This window comes from Emydura macquarii, unplaced genomic scaffold (assembly GCF_026122565.2).
Source record: "Emydura macquarii macquarii isolate MOO-44397 ecotype Brisbane River unplaced genomic scaffold, CSIRO-AGI_Emac_v2 contig_1230, whole genome shotgun sequence".
NCBI classification, from domain to species: Eukaryota; Metazoa; Chordata; order Testudines; family Chelidae; genus Emydura; species Emydura macquarii.
Window position 1 is genome coordinate 15334685 of NW_027131367.1, and position 16622 is coordinate 15351306.

At 43.7% G+C, this 16622-nt stretch overlaps 1 long non-coding RNA gene and 1 other non-coding gene across 3 annotated transcripts; both read left to right on the forward strand.

The window, feature by feature from the left end:
* Window positions 1-6501: 6501 nt before the first annotated feature.
* LOC137152749 (uncharacterized) lies at window positions 6502-12758 on the forward strand. 2 transcript variants are annotated; one of them, XR_010919592.1, is made up of 5 exons: window positions 6502-6604; window positions 7383-7458; window positions 7585-7705; window positions 11014-11082; window positions 12594-12758. It is a non-coding gene; the product is annotated as an uncharacterized lncRNA (long non-coding RNA). The 2 variants fall into 2 exon arrangements; XR_010919593.1 differs by lacking the exon at window positions 6502-6604 and adding an exon at window positions 6984-7128.
* Window positions 7816-7997, forward strand: LOC137152944 (small Cajal body-specific RNA 16). The gene has a single exon (XR_010919670.1). It is a non-coding gene; the product is annotated as a small Cajal body-specific RNA 16 (non-coding RNA).
* Window positions 12759-16622: the final 3864 nt, after the last annotated feature.

Sequence of the window (16622 nt, forward strand, 5' to 3'; positions counted from 1 at the left end):
CTGTAACCACCTTGGGTATCTGTAAGTAACAAAGAAAAGGCCATTCTAATTTAAAGTGTTGGCAGCTGTTAAAAAATCAGTGGTTCTGTTCAGGCTCTTACCATGGTGTATCTGAGCATCTTCCAGAGTAAAATTAAACCCAATGTGATGATACTTACAGCAACCAATTAAAATGTTCTCCCATTCCCCCAGTTGTAGGAAGAAAATACTGGGGTTTTTTATTTGTATGTATTTATTCCTTCATTGTTCTATGAATGCTAACAGAAATCAATACGGACATTCCTTCTGAGCCGCTTCTCACGTGATAAACGCAATGGAATATGCGTTAAGGCTGGAGGATCAAACTGAATTTTTATCCCAAACCCTCATTTTGCTGGCTCTCCTGGGTTTAAAATCAGACTTTGACACTGATTTCACTGCATCTTTTGTGTGTGTGGGTGGTGGTTTCGTTAATCATAGCTTGCACTGCGGCAACCCCTCTGGGTAATGTTAACAGATACTGCCTGTGGTAAAGTATGGGAGAGTCACTGAAGATACAGGAACTTCAGATAATTAGCAGTGAATGTAAATCCCCAAAACAGCACATACAGTGTACTTCACCACTCAAGAGGCTCAGCTGTCTTGAGTAAATACTCTTCTCTTCCCTTAGGGGCATCTGCAGCAGGCGGAGCATGATTAATTGTTCACATGTGTGGGAGGATGAGAGCAGAAGGTCTGTCTGGCAGAGTTTGTGCTCATGAATATTCATCAGGGGAATTTGAAACAGCTGGGAAGCATGTCATATCTGGAGAAGATGCAGATTGGGTTAATGGAGCAAATGGAATGAAACATGTTAGGCACCTTAGACACTTTTATGGGTTGGCTTTGTGGCAGTGATTACTAGGGAGTGGTATGCTGGTACCTCTGGGGAGGCAACTGAAAATGGCATGTTATTTATCAAAGCTGTTATAGATCAAATGGGATGAAGTGAAAAAGGGGAATGTAGGCTGAATACAAAGGAAAACTTCTTGAGAGAAGTGGGACAGTCTCAATTTATAACAAGCCTGTTACTGCTTCCATTGCATTAGGACAGGTCCCTGTACTGAAGAGCTGTACGTACGGGACCTACCAGCCTTGCTGTATCCAAGGTCAGCATGTGAACATGCACGAATTAGGGATGGATGAACTGCTTTGGCTAAAAAAACACTTCATGCAAAACACGTGTGGAACCTTCACCCATTTGTATAACCAAATCATTCTGAGGGTTTGAAACCTTCAGTATTTTTTCATGTCTGGATTTTGACTGGCCAAGAAGGCTTGTTCTCATAAAAGTCCCAGCCCAACTATGCAGAGTCTGGAGGTTCAGATAATTCAGAGACACTTCAGCAAAGTATATGAACCTCTGAACTCTTCTGTGAGCTAAATCCAAACTCCAAGCATCTGGAGGTTTGACTGTTGCAAAAAACACATTTTTAAAGCTCTGTGCTGACCTGGAAAGATAAAGAGAGACGAGAACTTGGTGGAGAGCTCTCAGCTCTGAAACTGGCTTTCCACTCGCTGAACCAACAGACCCAAGTCTACTGACCTTCTGTGCATGTCATAAGCTGTAACAACCTAGATATCCATCCCTTTTAGATTCCTGACAAGTATTTTGGAACAAAGAAAGAAGCTAACCCCAGAGGGGAGACATGCAGTGTAAAATGTGTTTTTTATAAATTGTGGAATAAACTAAGAGTGACCGATTTGTGACAAAGGTCACTTTCTTCCTTTTCCTCATTCTGAATGTATTAGCATGTGCAGTGTTCTTGTAGCTGTTTTGGTCCCAGGGTGTCAGAGAGACAAGGTGGGTGAGGTAATATCTTTTACTGGGCCAACTTCTGTTAGTTAGAGGGAGACAAGCTTTTGAGCTTACGCAGACCTGAAGAAGAGCTCTGTGTAAACTCAAAAGCGTGTCTCACTTGCATTAAACTATATCTTTTGGTACTAATGACATGGCAGGTGGGACTCGGGAGCCAGTGTTGTGTATAGTGGTTGAAGCAGAATATTGGGAGTCAGGACTCCTGAGTCCTTTAACTAGCTCTGCCCCTGTCTTATGCAATGACTCAGAAATGTAGCTGTTTAAGCAAAGATGGGACTCTGATTCTCTAGGGTGCCTTTTTTGGGGGATCAATTCTGGAAATGGTAGCGATTCCCAATGAGTTATGTAACACTGACCCTTTCTGCTAGGATTACTATGGGCACCCACAATACTTTGCATGATCTTTTTTTTTTGCCCTAAGGAGTTGTGCCATGAACTGTGGGAGTGGTACACAGAAACCAGTGCTGCTGCAGTTTTTGCCAAGGAGTGCTATGTCTGGACACAGAAGCACAGAGACTATCTTCATGTGAAAAGGAGCAGTGCAGTGTACAAAGATATTTTTGCTGTACAATTTGCCTTTAAACTTAGTTGAAAGCTCCTATTTAAAAATAAACTTCCCAAATCTTCAAAGCTATTAATTTAAAACTATTTCTTTTTAGACACTTTTGTGTACTGTACCTCAGGTGTCTTTTGTTTTCAATAAAAATGGAATAAAGGCCTATTGGTTACCAAAAAAAAAAAAAAAAAGTACTGCACCCATATCAGGCTGGCTGGTTTAAATGCACTGACTGAATCATTGCAAATTGCCCTGCTTCAGTCTCACCAGCACAACAATGCAATTTTCTAATTAAGACAAGGTTATTGTGCGACTGTCATGGGGCACTGGCCCTTTAAGGTCACACACAGTGGTTACCCCAGGTTACACGTATCCAGGGACTATAGATGAAAGCCTTGAAGCAGTCACTTGGAAGGAGGAAGCTGATCCTGGGGAACAGTTAGGCCTGGATCCACAAAGGGACTTAGGCATTGTAACACTGTGTTATGTCGCACCTAACGTTTAGGTGCCTAGAAAATCACAGGAACACACCACGATCCACAAAATCTGAGTTAGGTGCCTGGGAATGCATTCCTGCTAAGTAGGGAGCCACCTAAGCTATCCAATGGGAGATCCGAAGGAGATCCTTAAACCCCACCCCACTCCACTCAGAGTTCGGCACCTAAATCTGGGCTGCAGGAAGGTGCCTAGCTCTGCTAGTGATCCATGAACAAGAACCTGTTTTCTGGAATTAGGTGGCTTAGGCGCCTAAGTAGTTTATTGTGGGAATGAATTAGGCACCTGCCTCACTCCATACAAAACAGCCAGAGGAGGAGGCGGCAGAGTTGGTGCCCCCCTTATGACTTTTAGCCTAGTGGTTAGAGCATTCATCTGGTGAGAAACCAAGGGTCCAGTTGCCCTCCTCCAATCATCCTTTCATTATTTATCCATCTTCAGTAGGGAAGATTGAGGGAGTCCCACATCAGAATAGCCCACTGGTTAAAGCACTCCCCTAAGAGGTTGGAGACCCCTGTTCAAATCCTTTCCACCCCTCTGGCATAGAGGGGGTAACTGAACCTGGGTTTCCCCCATCCCAAGTGAGTGCTCTAACCCCTGAGTTAGAAACTAGGCAGCACCACCACTGCTACCAAGCAGCCAGATTTTTTAATGGGACCCAATCCAGTAGGTTGCTTCTGAGTACACCTATAGGTTTGGGTGACTTTGTGAATTGCTCTGAGGCTTGGGGGGGTAAGTGTCCAGACACCTAAAGTGAGATAGCAGTGCATGTGCCCAGAGACAGAAACAGGTACTGCAGGAACTTTTACCCTGAGAACTTAGATGCTGAGTGAGTTTAGGTGCCTACAGGGGTCCTTTAGGGGCATGGACAAGGCCCAGCCATCCTTGCCTGTCTTGGGCTGCTCTTTGAATGTCCTCTATGTTGGGAAGTCCCATAAGTTTTGCCTCTCTAGTATTTGAAGAAGGTATTCTTTTTGTGGGCCCCTCTTGCATGTTCCTGCAGCTGCCAAATGGTGTGCCTGCCATGGCAGATGCTCTGACTTTGTTCTTAACATGTGTCCCAAGTAGTTCCATCTTCTTTTCTGGATAACTTTAGAGATAAGGGGTTGTTAATGCTCTGTTATAAATTCATTCCATTTAATTCTAGTATTTTCCTAAGGCATTTGCTTTCAAAGGCATTTAGACATCTGTCTGTACTTTTGGTTGATTTCCAGCTTTCACATGCAGATGTTAAAATGAAAATAACATTTGAGCTAAAGATTCATAGTTTGGTCCTTAGGTTGCAGATGTTCAATGACCAAATCTTGTTTACACTGGTGAAACCAGTTGACACCATGCCAATTTATGGCATCATTTCTTTGTGGACATCCCCATTTGCTTACACATTACTGCCATTACTGTGAATTGACTCACTTCTTCTATTCCTTTGCCTTCAAACGTTATGCCTGAGTTGGGAGTTGTGTTGTGATGACTGCTTAGAAATATGAAATTGCTAATCCTGCATTTAATATGAGCATTCTCGATCAGAGGGCCTAATTTTCAGAAGTGCTGAGCATCAGCAGATGCCATTGACTTTAACTGGAGTTATGGGTGTTCAATACCCTGAAAATCAGCCCCACAGAGGAGTACTTTGGGGGATTAATTTGATGGTAATGCTATAGGTATATATATTCAAAGCACTGTATGGGTTTTAAGCCACTGACTCATTAATTGATGGGTACTGCATGGCTAAAGCACAATATAGTACTCATAAAATGTACGGGATAATTCCTGGTTTTAATCAGACTATTTCTTGGCAAAGTAACAACATAATTAGGAAGTGTTAATTCATAATAAAGAACCTTATGAATTAGGTAGATCCATCACTTAGTCTCAATTATAAATCAGAACAAACACAGAACTTCACTGCAGGTGGCATCTGCTCAAAATAGCACAACAGGATTTGCTGTATAATAATGTGGGTATCTGGAATTCCTGGACTATTTTTGTAATTCTTACACTGCAAGGGATATATCTTTTACAGTATTAGCTCCCCCTCAATAGAATAATATACTGTAGACCAGAAAGATCATAGACAGCATGTCAGTAACAATTCTATAGTTATGAGGAGGGATTCCTCCTCCTGCCATAACCCCAAATACAGCTGCAGAAGCATATGGGACCATTAACAGCCTACAGGCTCCAGGGGAGATTTACTCATAGATTCATGGATTCAAAGGCCAGAAGGGACCGTTGTGATCACCTCGTCTGACCTCCTGTGTAACACAGGCCATCAAACTTCCCCCAAATAATTCCTATAGATCTTTTAGAAAAGTATCCAGTCTTGATTTAAAAATTGACAGTGATGGAGAATCCACCACCACCTTTGGTAAATTGTTCCAAGTGTTAATTACTCTTACTGTTAAAAATTTACACCTTATTTCCAGTCTGAGTTTATCTAGCTTCAACTTCCAACCATTGCATTGTGTTATACCTTTCTCTGCTCTGTTGAAGAGCGCATTATCAATATTTGTTTCCCATGTAGGTACTTACAGACTTTCATCAAGTCATCCCTTAGCCTTCTCTTTGTGAAACTAAATAGATTAAGCTCCTTGAATCTATCATTATAAAGCATGCTTTCTAATCCTTTAATAATTCTCATAGCTTTTCTCTGAACCCTCTCAAATTTATTAACATCCTTCTTGAATGGTTGACACTAGAACTGAACACAGTATTCCAGCAGGAGTCGCACCAGTGCCAAATGCAGAGGTAAAATAACCTCTCTAATCCTGCTCAAGATTCCCATTTATGCATCCCAGAATCGCATTGGCCTTTTGGCCACGGCAGCCCACCATGCCCCAAATCTTTTGCGGAGTCACTGCCTTCCAGTATGTGAGTCCCCCCTGTACGTATGACCTATGTTCTAAGTTCCTAGATGGATACGTTTCCATTTAGCTATATTAAAATACATATTGTTTGCTTGTGCCCAACTTACCAAGAGATTCAGATCGCTTTGCATCAGTGACCTGTCCTCTTCATTATTTAGCACTCCCCCAATTTTTGTGGCACCTGTAAGCTTTATCGGTGATGATGATTTTGTTTTCCGCCAGGCCATTGATAAACATGTTAAGTAGTGCTGGACTAAGAACCGATCCCGGTGGGACCCCACTAGAAACACACTCACATTGTGAGATCTATCAGCTAGCCAAATTTTACTCAGTTTAAACTTGAATGTGTGCCATGATCAGGGGACAGCTCTTCCACTTCTCCTTGGCCGGTCCCCCTCCCGAGGCCAGTGGCTACTACAGGACGGGGGGGGGGTGGGCACTGGGTGGGGAGGTACGGTATGGTACAGCGTAGTAGGACAAGTTACAGTATTCATCCCCCCACCAGGTAACGGCCTGCCCCATCCAAAATCCCTCAGTGGCAAATTCAAAAAAAGGTAGTCGCCGGGGGCTACTAGGAGGGAGGGTGGGCACTGGGTGGGGGAGGGACGGTACAGCACAGTAGGACAATAGTCAACGTCCCACGTCAGCCGCAGCCTCCTGCTGTTGGCAGGGAGGCAGGCAGCAGCACGCACACGCAGACACGCCCCCCCCCCCATAGTCACATGATGATCTGTCCACCAACCGGAGGAGGTGGTGCCGCCGGGCTGTCAGTCAGGGCGAGCCACACTTCCGGTTCCGGTTGGAGAATGGGATGCTGGGAAGGGAATGGCGAGCGCTCTCTCACGTGAGGCAAGCGACGCGGGGACCCTCCAAAAAATACACAAGCCCCCGCCTCTCACCGCAGCAGCTTCCCGCCTAGAGGCGCCTGAATGTGGCTGCTGGGGTCAGCAGCAGCGGCCAGCGCCCCCCGCCCCCGGGTCTGTTGCCGGGAGCGAGGTCACGTGTCCCCCTAGGCCCAAAGCAACCTTGGCGCCAGCCGCGCCACCCGATTGGGTACGGTGTGGCGTGGCCGCTACTGCTGGCCCTTTAAGGCGGCTGGGAGGACCGCAACTTCCGGTGGCCGCTCTTGTCGTGGTGAAGGCGCCTCCTTCCTCAGCAGCCCCCTTCTAGCCGCCGGTTCCGCCTTCTCTATGGTTTCCTCGCCTTGGCCTTCCGTTTTGCGATCACATGCGCGAGCGCAACAGTTCCTCTCAGTGATCGGGAAACTGCCAACGGTTGCGGGATGTTCCTTCGCCTCCCTCCCTGGCGGTGGGGCCTGGAGCCCCCGGCCCCCTTCTTTCCAGGAGTCCTTCTGGGGCGGAGGGGGATGGGATGTACGTGGGGAGGGTGATTAGTGGGGGCGGGGAGGGGGGTTGGAGGACATGCAGACGGGGTGTGATGTGGGGGGGGGGGGTCAGCGAGAGGGAGGGGCGTAGGAAGCGGGGACACCTGTTCTCAGGGCAGGCCCTGGATCGCACTGAGCCGCTGTCCCCCGCTTTGAACGCAGCACTTCCTGTCGGCAGTGCACGTTGGACCTTCCCGCCCTTTCGGGGGGTGAGACGGTCATGCCCCGCTCCTGTCTTTATAGCACCCGTGGCTGCTGTGTCGAGGCTAGTGCCTGCAGGATGGTGGATTTTGGAGCACAGCTGGAATGAGGCATTTTGGTAAGTGGCGTGGAGATGAGGGCTGGCTTGACCTCACGGGCAGTGAGAGAGGTCTATTGTCCCCCTGCGTCCACTGACTCTCTCTCTGCCATTCTGGTTTTGTTCTCTTATCATTATGTGTTTCAGAATTTCTTGCCAGGATTTACCTCTCCTCTGCCCAAATGAAGGAACCATTTCCACCTCCATCCTGGATTGTATTGGGGCCAAGGTGCATCAGATCCATTTCTGGTGCTACAGCTCATTTGAGGTAACTCTTTAACCCGCTTGATTGAAGTTTGACTCAGGATTGACTATTCCTTCCTTGGAAGAGGCAATTGTACAGAATCACAGGATTTTGGCAGGCTTTGTAGAGAGCGCAGGGTCTGGGAAAAGGCTGCTGTGTGGTTGGGCCCTTGTTGACACAGCCTTGTACCAGCCAGCCTGACCTCTTGCCCTAGAATAATCCCATGCAGACTCTTTTGTAGAGTTTGCCTTGTGCAGTAGCAGGTGTGAACATTCTTGCAGCATTTTGATGGTCATGTATGATACTGCATACAAAATCTTTCCCATTTAAGGCAGGGGAAAATGTATTGTTTACATAGTTAGGGTTCCTCTTACTTATCCAATATTAATCTCTGTTCTAAATTTTAAAACTCTTGGGGAGGTTATACAGAATGGGACCTAACATTAAGATGAAAGAGCCATTACCAGACAGACAAGCTCTACCGATTTAATAATCAAATTTAGGTTATATAGATCACATTTCTCATTTTCTTTAACATTGCTGATTTCCAAGTACCAACAGAAATCTGTGGATTTAGATTCTTCCACATAGAATTTAATCCTTGGTGGTTTAGTTTACATTTAAGATTTAATTTAAAAAACAAGTGTTTTGCCTTCAACTGTATCCCTGTGTGGTGCCACTTAACTGGATCTTCAGACAATAGACATGGGTGCTGTGAACTGTCCCCATTTGTCTCAATAGGGATGTAATGTTGGAGCCTGATGGTTTAGCAAGGTTTGTGTAGCAGTTAATACGTTTTCCTGCCAGTCATTCAGTTAGTGCGGTGTTTCCAGAATACTTCCAGCCCAGCCTGTGCTGGCCATGTAACAGTGTTAGCATGAACCATATTTTAAAACAGTGCAGCTAGCACTGTTCCTTTACCAGTATAAATAGAGCCTGACTCCTTTTCCTTCTACTCTGTTATAGCCAGCATAATAAGCGGCACAGCAAATTTTTGAGTCAATAATATGATTAGCCTTTACAGTACATAGACAAAAACATAGTCTGTGCCTCAGGGAGTTTATAAACACAGACTATATTGCAACTTACTGAATGAAGGCCTGAATTCTAATATGATTTTTTTAAGAAAACAAACTGGATTAGTAGCTCTGGTGGATCATCACTGAAGGTTTCATGGGGGAAGTATGTGTTAAGGAGGGATTTGAATAATCAGGGTAGCTGTTGAGTGCCTAAAGTGGGGAGGATGTGTCTTTGGCATGAGAACCACACCTTCTTCCTGGCTCTCTCTTTCAAAGTGTAACACAGGACGCTGCTTCTAAGATGCTGTTGGAGGACATGATCCTAGACAGTGAATGTGCCTCTTTGAGGACCCCAGAAGGCCAACTGGGAGGCCTTTGGATCCCTGGTTTAATTCCTGGTTAACCCAAGTCCTCCCTGAATCCTGGGTGAGGTTAATGTAAAACATCCACTATTGCAACTGGCTAACAGAAGGAAAGCCCAGTCAAATGTTTCCTGCTTTTCTAGTCCTGCTGTACTGTCATGGGAATTACCATTCCAGCTAACCTCCTGCCCTCCCATTAACTGACCTACATAGTGATGCTACTTCTCTTCACTTCAGACTGCACTTTAGCCAGACAGTGGCACACCCAAGAAGATGTAAGGCTTGTCTGCACTTGAAAGTTAATGTGGATGAAGATAGAATGTGAATTTAAAGTACATTAGTTTTCCTGATCAACTCCATTTATGAACATTCTTATTCCAGAACAAGTGTCTTGTTTCTCTTTAGCTTAACCACTGTGAATTAAACTAAATGGGAACAAGGCATTCCTGTTCCAGAATGAGTTTGCACACATGGAACTAACCAAGAATAACTTTGTAGACATACATGTTTTCTGAACTTGTGTTACTTACTATGGTTAACAAATTAACAGTTGTCTGTGGATTTGGTGAGCTGGGTATTAAAATCCTCTCAGGTAGCCAGAGCCCCCATAGGTGCCAACAGTTAGGCTTGTCAGCACTTCCCTGAAAGAAACTCCTGCTGCTTTCTCAAGGCTTAATTGCCACTAGACATGTGGTTCCCCTTTAGGGTGGTGATACAAACCCAGCAGAGTCTGGGTTGAGAAGCAAGATTGAGTGTTCCTTAATCTAGGCTATCAGTTTTACCCTGTTGGTTGGTCGGTCCCTGGCAAACACGACCCTGTATTTGTTGGAGCCCTGGCTGAGGGGTGTCTCCTTACGTTGACTAAAACAGGCCATGGGGCCCTTTTGAACAGTCAGCTGCTGCAACAACTGGCCTATCACGTTAAGCAATGGTAGTTCTCCCCCCGTAGAAGGTGGTGTTAATTAGAGGCAACTATTCTGTTGAAGTAGGAGGAGAATCGGGGAGCATTGGTTTCTCCAAGTGAAAAAGTGGTAGGTGGCCACTTGGCAGTGCTGTAGCATGGTGAATTACCTTCTCTTTCCAGACAAAGCATTAAATGATGAATCTTTAAGAACAGGGGACACTTCAAAACCAGTGTTAAGACTGAATAGCTTGTGATCTTTTTTCGTCATAATGTAATATTGATAACATCTAGCACTTATCACAAATCAAGTAATGTAGACAAAGTGAGTACGTTCAAAAAGGCATATTGGATACTGGTCCAGAGTACAATAAAATTGATATACTGCAAAGTAATTTGCTGTCTTAAATAACAAACATTTGTCAGATTTTCCTAAAATAAATCAAGGAAGCATCTGGTTCAATCTAGCCACTTTTTCACTGAGGTTCATAGTAAAGTTTCAGCAAATACTACAGAATTTCCTTATGCTGAAAGGACCATCTGCTGAGCCTCCTGTCCCTCCTTTCTTTTTTTCAAATAACCTGGGGGTGTGAGGAGTCTGGTGTAAATCAGAAAATGTACATCCAGGTACAACTTTAATGTTCTAAACAAATACTATATCTCCCATTGTGACTATAATAGTGATGAGACTTGACACATCCATCTGACAACATTCCAATAAAGAACAGGAGAGAAGTGTTATCACTCAGATAACTTAATCAATGTGTCACTGGGCATGCATACAGCAGTTCTCAATAGCTGAAGCACAGTGGGATTTTCAAAAGTGTCTAAGTGACCTAGGAGCACAAATTCCACCCCTAGTCTGCAGATGAGGCCCTAGCTCCCTCAGCTTCATTTCTAGTAAGTCTCTTACTATGTTCCAGTTAAAAACTAAATGACATTCCTAAAATCTAGAAACCTGTAACTGCAAAATGGCTTTTGACTCTCTTAAATGTGCTGTGATTAACAGATGACACTATCCCTGATTAACATTTAAGCTCTTTTGTCTAGGTGCTCCATGGTATAAAGATAAAACCCTGCTGATCAGAAACCGACTGTTCATTCTACACAGTTTTTTGGGTAACTATTTATTCAGATGTAGCTAAAAATATCTCTCCAGAACTCTAGTTGTAAGCTCTGGAATTAAACATACAAATTAGGACTAATAAAGTACAAGGTTGTAGGCTTCCAATTGACCAGTAGAGAGCAGTGTAATGGAATGTCAGACCACAGTTAGTGAACTCTTCACTTGCCTGCTGTTATATGGATTAACACCCTCTGGTCAGTTTTCTTGCTATAACAGATTCTTCTCTATGATCTGGCAAATGCTGCTCTTTCCTGGTGTAAAAACCAAAATGCTTCTGTTCTGTTTACATGTGCATCAAAGCACAAGCAGCCTGGGTCCTGCATAAACTGACTCTCAAAAAGTGTATCATTAGTGGCAATAAAAATGCATTAATAATGAGAGACACACGTCCAACATTTGATAAGGTTGTGTGAAGGTTTGGCTTCTAAACTAGCAGATGGCCTCGTAAATTTGGATACACTTTTCATTTCCACAGTGAAGTTACAATTGGTTAAATAATTAAAGGTATTAGACAAGATAAAGTACTACATAAGAAAGAAGTTTTAAGACATTTTTCCTTCCACCCAGCATACAGTGTAGTACAACTACTTATAAACGCTATAGTTTAATGGCTGCTGTTGAGATTATAGCTGTTTTTTCCTTGTAAGACAAAGTAAATATTTGTATACATGTTAGGCTCTCTAAGTCTGTTATAAAGTAACAAATCTGTGTGCATACACCAGCAGCAGGGAAGAGGAAAGTATTTGATAAGGAGAGTGCTGTCACTTTCAGATTAAGTGTTGTTGTAAATATATATAAAGTTTCTCCATCCTCTAATGTAAAATCTCACTTGCCAGTTACTGGTATAACATATTTTAACATAAATAAAATGCTTGCAAGTCCTTATGCTGGCCTGCTCAGTATATACAAGGTTTCAGTAGTATATTGCCTGAATAGCTCATCTGGTCAACATCCAGAAATCGTTCTCTACAACCAAAGTAAGGGAGGGTGCATTTGTACCTTTGCCTTGAAATTGCCTGAGTTCAGCTATATATATGTTCACGCTCATGTAGGCTAGCATCATTTTGAGCCAAGCATTCTGCATTTGCGGCAGGGAGCCTGAAAGTTACTAGGCTTCCTTTTGTTTACAGAGTGGTAAACTAATGGACCATGTTGGCAGAGGGATTACTTGCTTGCTGTCTTAGCTCTTCTGTAACTGTGGTCATCTGCTCATGAGAGCTTCATTTCCTGTGAAATTTGCTCCATTTTCATTTGTCCAAAGAGCATGCCTCATCTCTTTTAAATTTTGCATCAGTATCTTTCACAGCAGCTGCACATAAGGCCTGCAGTGAATTCTGCATTAGCTTCATTAAGCAGTCACGACTTGCAAATGTCACCCTAAGCTGAATGAATTCTCTGTTTGCTTAGCTGCTCATAGTGTACTCTGCACAGCTCTGACCTGTCTGTGTGAACCCTTTTGAACTCTGTGCTTGTGGTCATCTGTGTCCTGATTATTTCTTTCCAGATGACTTGACTGGAAGATTTCACCATAATAAAGGAGCAGGATGCCATCACTTCACTTTGACTATCCCTGTATGTATTCTTCTAGCTTGTAGAATGTGACTTTGCCTAAAAGTTGCTGATAAACGCATTAATAAAACCTAACTTTCCAAAAAAATTACTGGAACTCTTTTTTTATTCCTGCCATACAACGAGGTCTTCAGCTCTACAAGTTTCTTGTGCACTTCTGGCACCACTAACTTTTGCACAGGGAAGTAGTGTACTCGTGGCAAATGGGAGACTTCCTAGCTGTGATGTGGTGCCTTCAGGATCTGTAGAAGTAATTCAAACCTTGCTGTCTCTGAAGAATACTTCCAAGAATTTGAGAATATATTCTTGAGTTGGCACCTCTCATTTTCTCCACTAGAGGGTATAAAGGTATGCTAAATCAGTGGTTCTCAACCAGGGTCATGCAGAGGTCTTCCAAGGGGTACATCAGCTCATTTAGGTATTTGCCTAGTTTAACAACAAGCTACATAAAAAGCCCTAGCAATGTCAGTACAAACTAAAATTTCATAGAGACAATGACTTGTTTTATACTGCTGTATATACTGTATGCTGAAATGTAAGTACAATATTTATATTCCAATTGTTTTATTTTATAATTATATGGTAAATATGAGACGGTAAGCAATTTTTCAGTAATAGTGTGCTGTGACATTTTTATATCTGATTTTTGTTAATAAGTCATTTTTAGGTGAAGTGAAACTTGGGGTATGCAAGACAAATCAGACTCCTGAAAGGGGTACAGTAGTCTAGGAAGGTTGAGAACCTCTACTAAATGGCTGAATTTCAGTTAAACAGAGCAGACCCAGAGACTTCTAATCAGAAACGCATGCAGAGAGGGTGAGATCTGTGTTTGAAGTACTTTCCAGTTTAGGAATTCTCTATTATCTCAGTTGGCTATTGTTCAGGATGAATGTGTATTATGTAAGGGGCCAGCTGTGCTGAAAATGAAACCCACATGACAATACAGTGCTGCATGTTGTGCACTTAGGAGTTAGTATTAAACAAACAATGTAGGAAGAGGGTCTGTTGTACACATTAATTGAGCGAGAAACACCCAGTAGTGGCTGCTGAATGTACTAATTTTAATTTACAATGCTGTGTAAAATGTTGGCAGCCAGGAGACTTACCTTATAATGAGGGAAATAGCCTACTAACTCTGCAACATGTTGCTAGTACTGTCACTCCAGACCAAATGTGAGAGGCCTTGTCTATGCTAGAGAACTGGCATGTTGCAAGTCTCAACAGTGCAGTGACTCCATGCTAGCCAATCTGTTCTGGGTAAATGCAAGGAGTACTATGCATGGATGCAATGCACTATAAGTGCTGCAGAAGCTTTTAATTGTAGTATTTGGGATGGGTATCATTGGCTATCTCCTTGGAACAACAGAATTTTTATGGTGTACAGTATACAGTACTTGCATCTGTTCTCTGTGCTTCCATCTCCATCTCTGTGCTTCAGATGGTTCTGTCCTGCGCAGGGGTCCATGCACCAATCATGAGTGGAAGGAGCTGTGTCATAGCACTTGCAAGTGCTATAATAGTGGGTCACTCAATGGGGAACCCAGAGGATTGGGTGGTGCAACTTGAGGGCACAAGGAGCCTGATTCTTTTTAATTGATTTCTTCTCTTTGGATCACACTCTGTTCTGTATCTTGTCACTGAACTAACTGTTCTCTTGTGTTCCCTTCTCTGATCCAGAGATGAAAGTGATATGGGTTTGGAGGGAGGATGTCCTTCCAAGCCCAATGATAGTGCCCAGTTAATTCGCTCACCTAATCCAGTGGGCCCTAGGAGATATTTGGTCCTGGGTTGGGGACAACACAAATGAGTACTGGACAATGTTGCAAGGCGGGTGGAATTACTAGAGAATAATAAGTTGAGAGCAGCATTCTGACTGCATGGCAGTCTGCAAGATATGCTGAGGCAACCAACGGACTGCCATGGCAACTCTCATTCTAAATGCAGTGTTGTTTGCGCATGCAGTGGCTGCTGAACAATTCATTTCTTTGTGTTTTCAGGTGGATTACTAGAGGATAATAGGTTGGGAGCAGTATTCTGACTGCACAGCAATGTACAAGTTATGCCGAGGCAACAGATTGACTGCATAGCAGCGGGTGAGTTATGGCAGTCTGAGTACTCCTCCCAACCTATTATCCTAAATTAATTTACCTGAAAACATTCAAAGGAAAGACATTCAGTAGCCACTGCATGTGCACGCTCAACCCTGCATTTACATTGAGGGTGGCCTGCTGAGGCAATAAATGGACTGCCATGGCAATCCTCTGTGTAATGCAGTGTTGTATGTGCATGCAATGACTGCTGAATAATTCCTCTCTGTGTTTTTAGGTGAATCTTTGACACTTCCAAAAGAAGCTTCCATAAAACAAAAATTTAAAGCTATATTTTCTCTTTCGTCCTCTACTGCTCTGGCTGTTGGAGTGTGGGGTCAGGGAAGAGGCAGAATGAAAAGTAGCTAAGTACCAACTTGTTGCTTTCCATCCCCTTTCACTCCTCCTCCCCCACCTTGTGAGTTACTAAGTGAATGACTTGACAGGTGACAGAAGCAGTGCTTCTGAAGTATAAGACTGATCATTGCTGGATGGGCAGGAGCATTGTAGGACTGAAGTTGGAAGGCCAGTTGCACAGGTGCAGCTGTCACACTAACACTTCCTATCTACAGTGGCATTGTATTGGAAGCTGCTGTGTGTCTCTGCACCACCTACTTAGCTTTGCCCAGAGCAAGGGTCATCACAATGAAGGTGTGAATGCATAAGCATTTGTGTGCAACAGGCACTCTGCAAAGGGGTCACAATGCCCAAATTCTCTACCTTAGGCAAGGCTTAAGGGAATATTTATGCCTCACTCTGCCAGTGTGTGCTTCCCAGTCTTGTAACTAGAGTAAACCTCTGAAGATCTTTAAAAGTGATATAGCTGTGCTTCGTACCATACTAACTCAAAGTATTGCCACTCTGTTATGAAATAGATGGATAACTCAATGAGTTATTTTTCACATTGTACCACTTGGTGAACTTCAAGTTAACACGTTTATTCCACTGTTCAGTCAAACTGTAACTTGTCTTCACTGCTCCCTGCCTGCAGCAGGGGCAGCCTAATGCATGTGCTAAGTGTGTGGCTGCTTAGTGGCCCTAGCATGGGTCTCATTCTCTCAGCATTTTCCTTGCCCCAGCAACAGCCTCTTGTTAGCACCCAGCTACCTTGAGAGATGAGCTGAGGCCCACTGTGAAAAGTGCCCTGAACCCCAATCCTGTGTTCCTATAGAAACCTGCCCTCTCCACATTAATCTCAACCAATCTTATAACTACTGGTTGAGGACCCACACTTTGCTTTGCAAAGTTTGCAAAACCTAGAGCTGACTGGTTTGGAGTTTATACTCAGGTGGCTCTGAGTATAACCTTACTTGCGTCATTTTCTATTGGCAGTGGTATATTTACCCCTCAGTTAGATCCTGCAAATTGCTTGGGAAAGGTGAGCCTATACAGAGTCTCGCTGGCATCAGTGGGACTTTCCATGGCAGCAGGATCTACCCATATGGATCAAGTTGCAGGATCAGGGCATTAGGCCCACCCCGTTTGTCTGTAAGGAATCTGGACTGAGTTCTTGTTGGTTTTCTTCAAAGGTAAAAATTGCTTCTTTCTGAATGATACTTGGCTTCTAGGCAAGAATGTTAACATCTGCACAATCTCAACTTTCTTAACATGCCTTGGCATAAATGGTTAGTACTATTTGGATACCAGGACATGGGTAGGCACAAGCCCGCCCACAGCTAAAAGCTACTCCTTAGCCTAAGGGGAGGAGTTACTGAAGCCGGGCCTCAACTAATTATGGGGGGCAACGAATGAAAAAAAGGGACGGGCATAGTTGTGGTGGTGGTGTGTCCCTAACAGATTGTGCCCTTACATGAACATCTGATATGGGGCACTCGCTATCTTGTAATGGTAATATTGGTGTACTTGCCAAGAGTGGA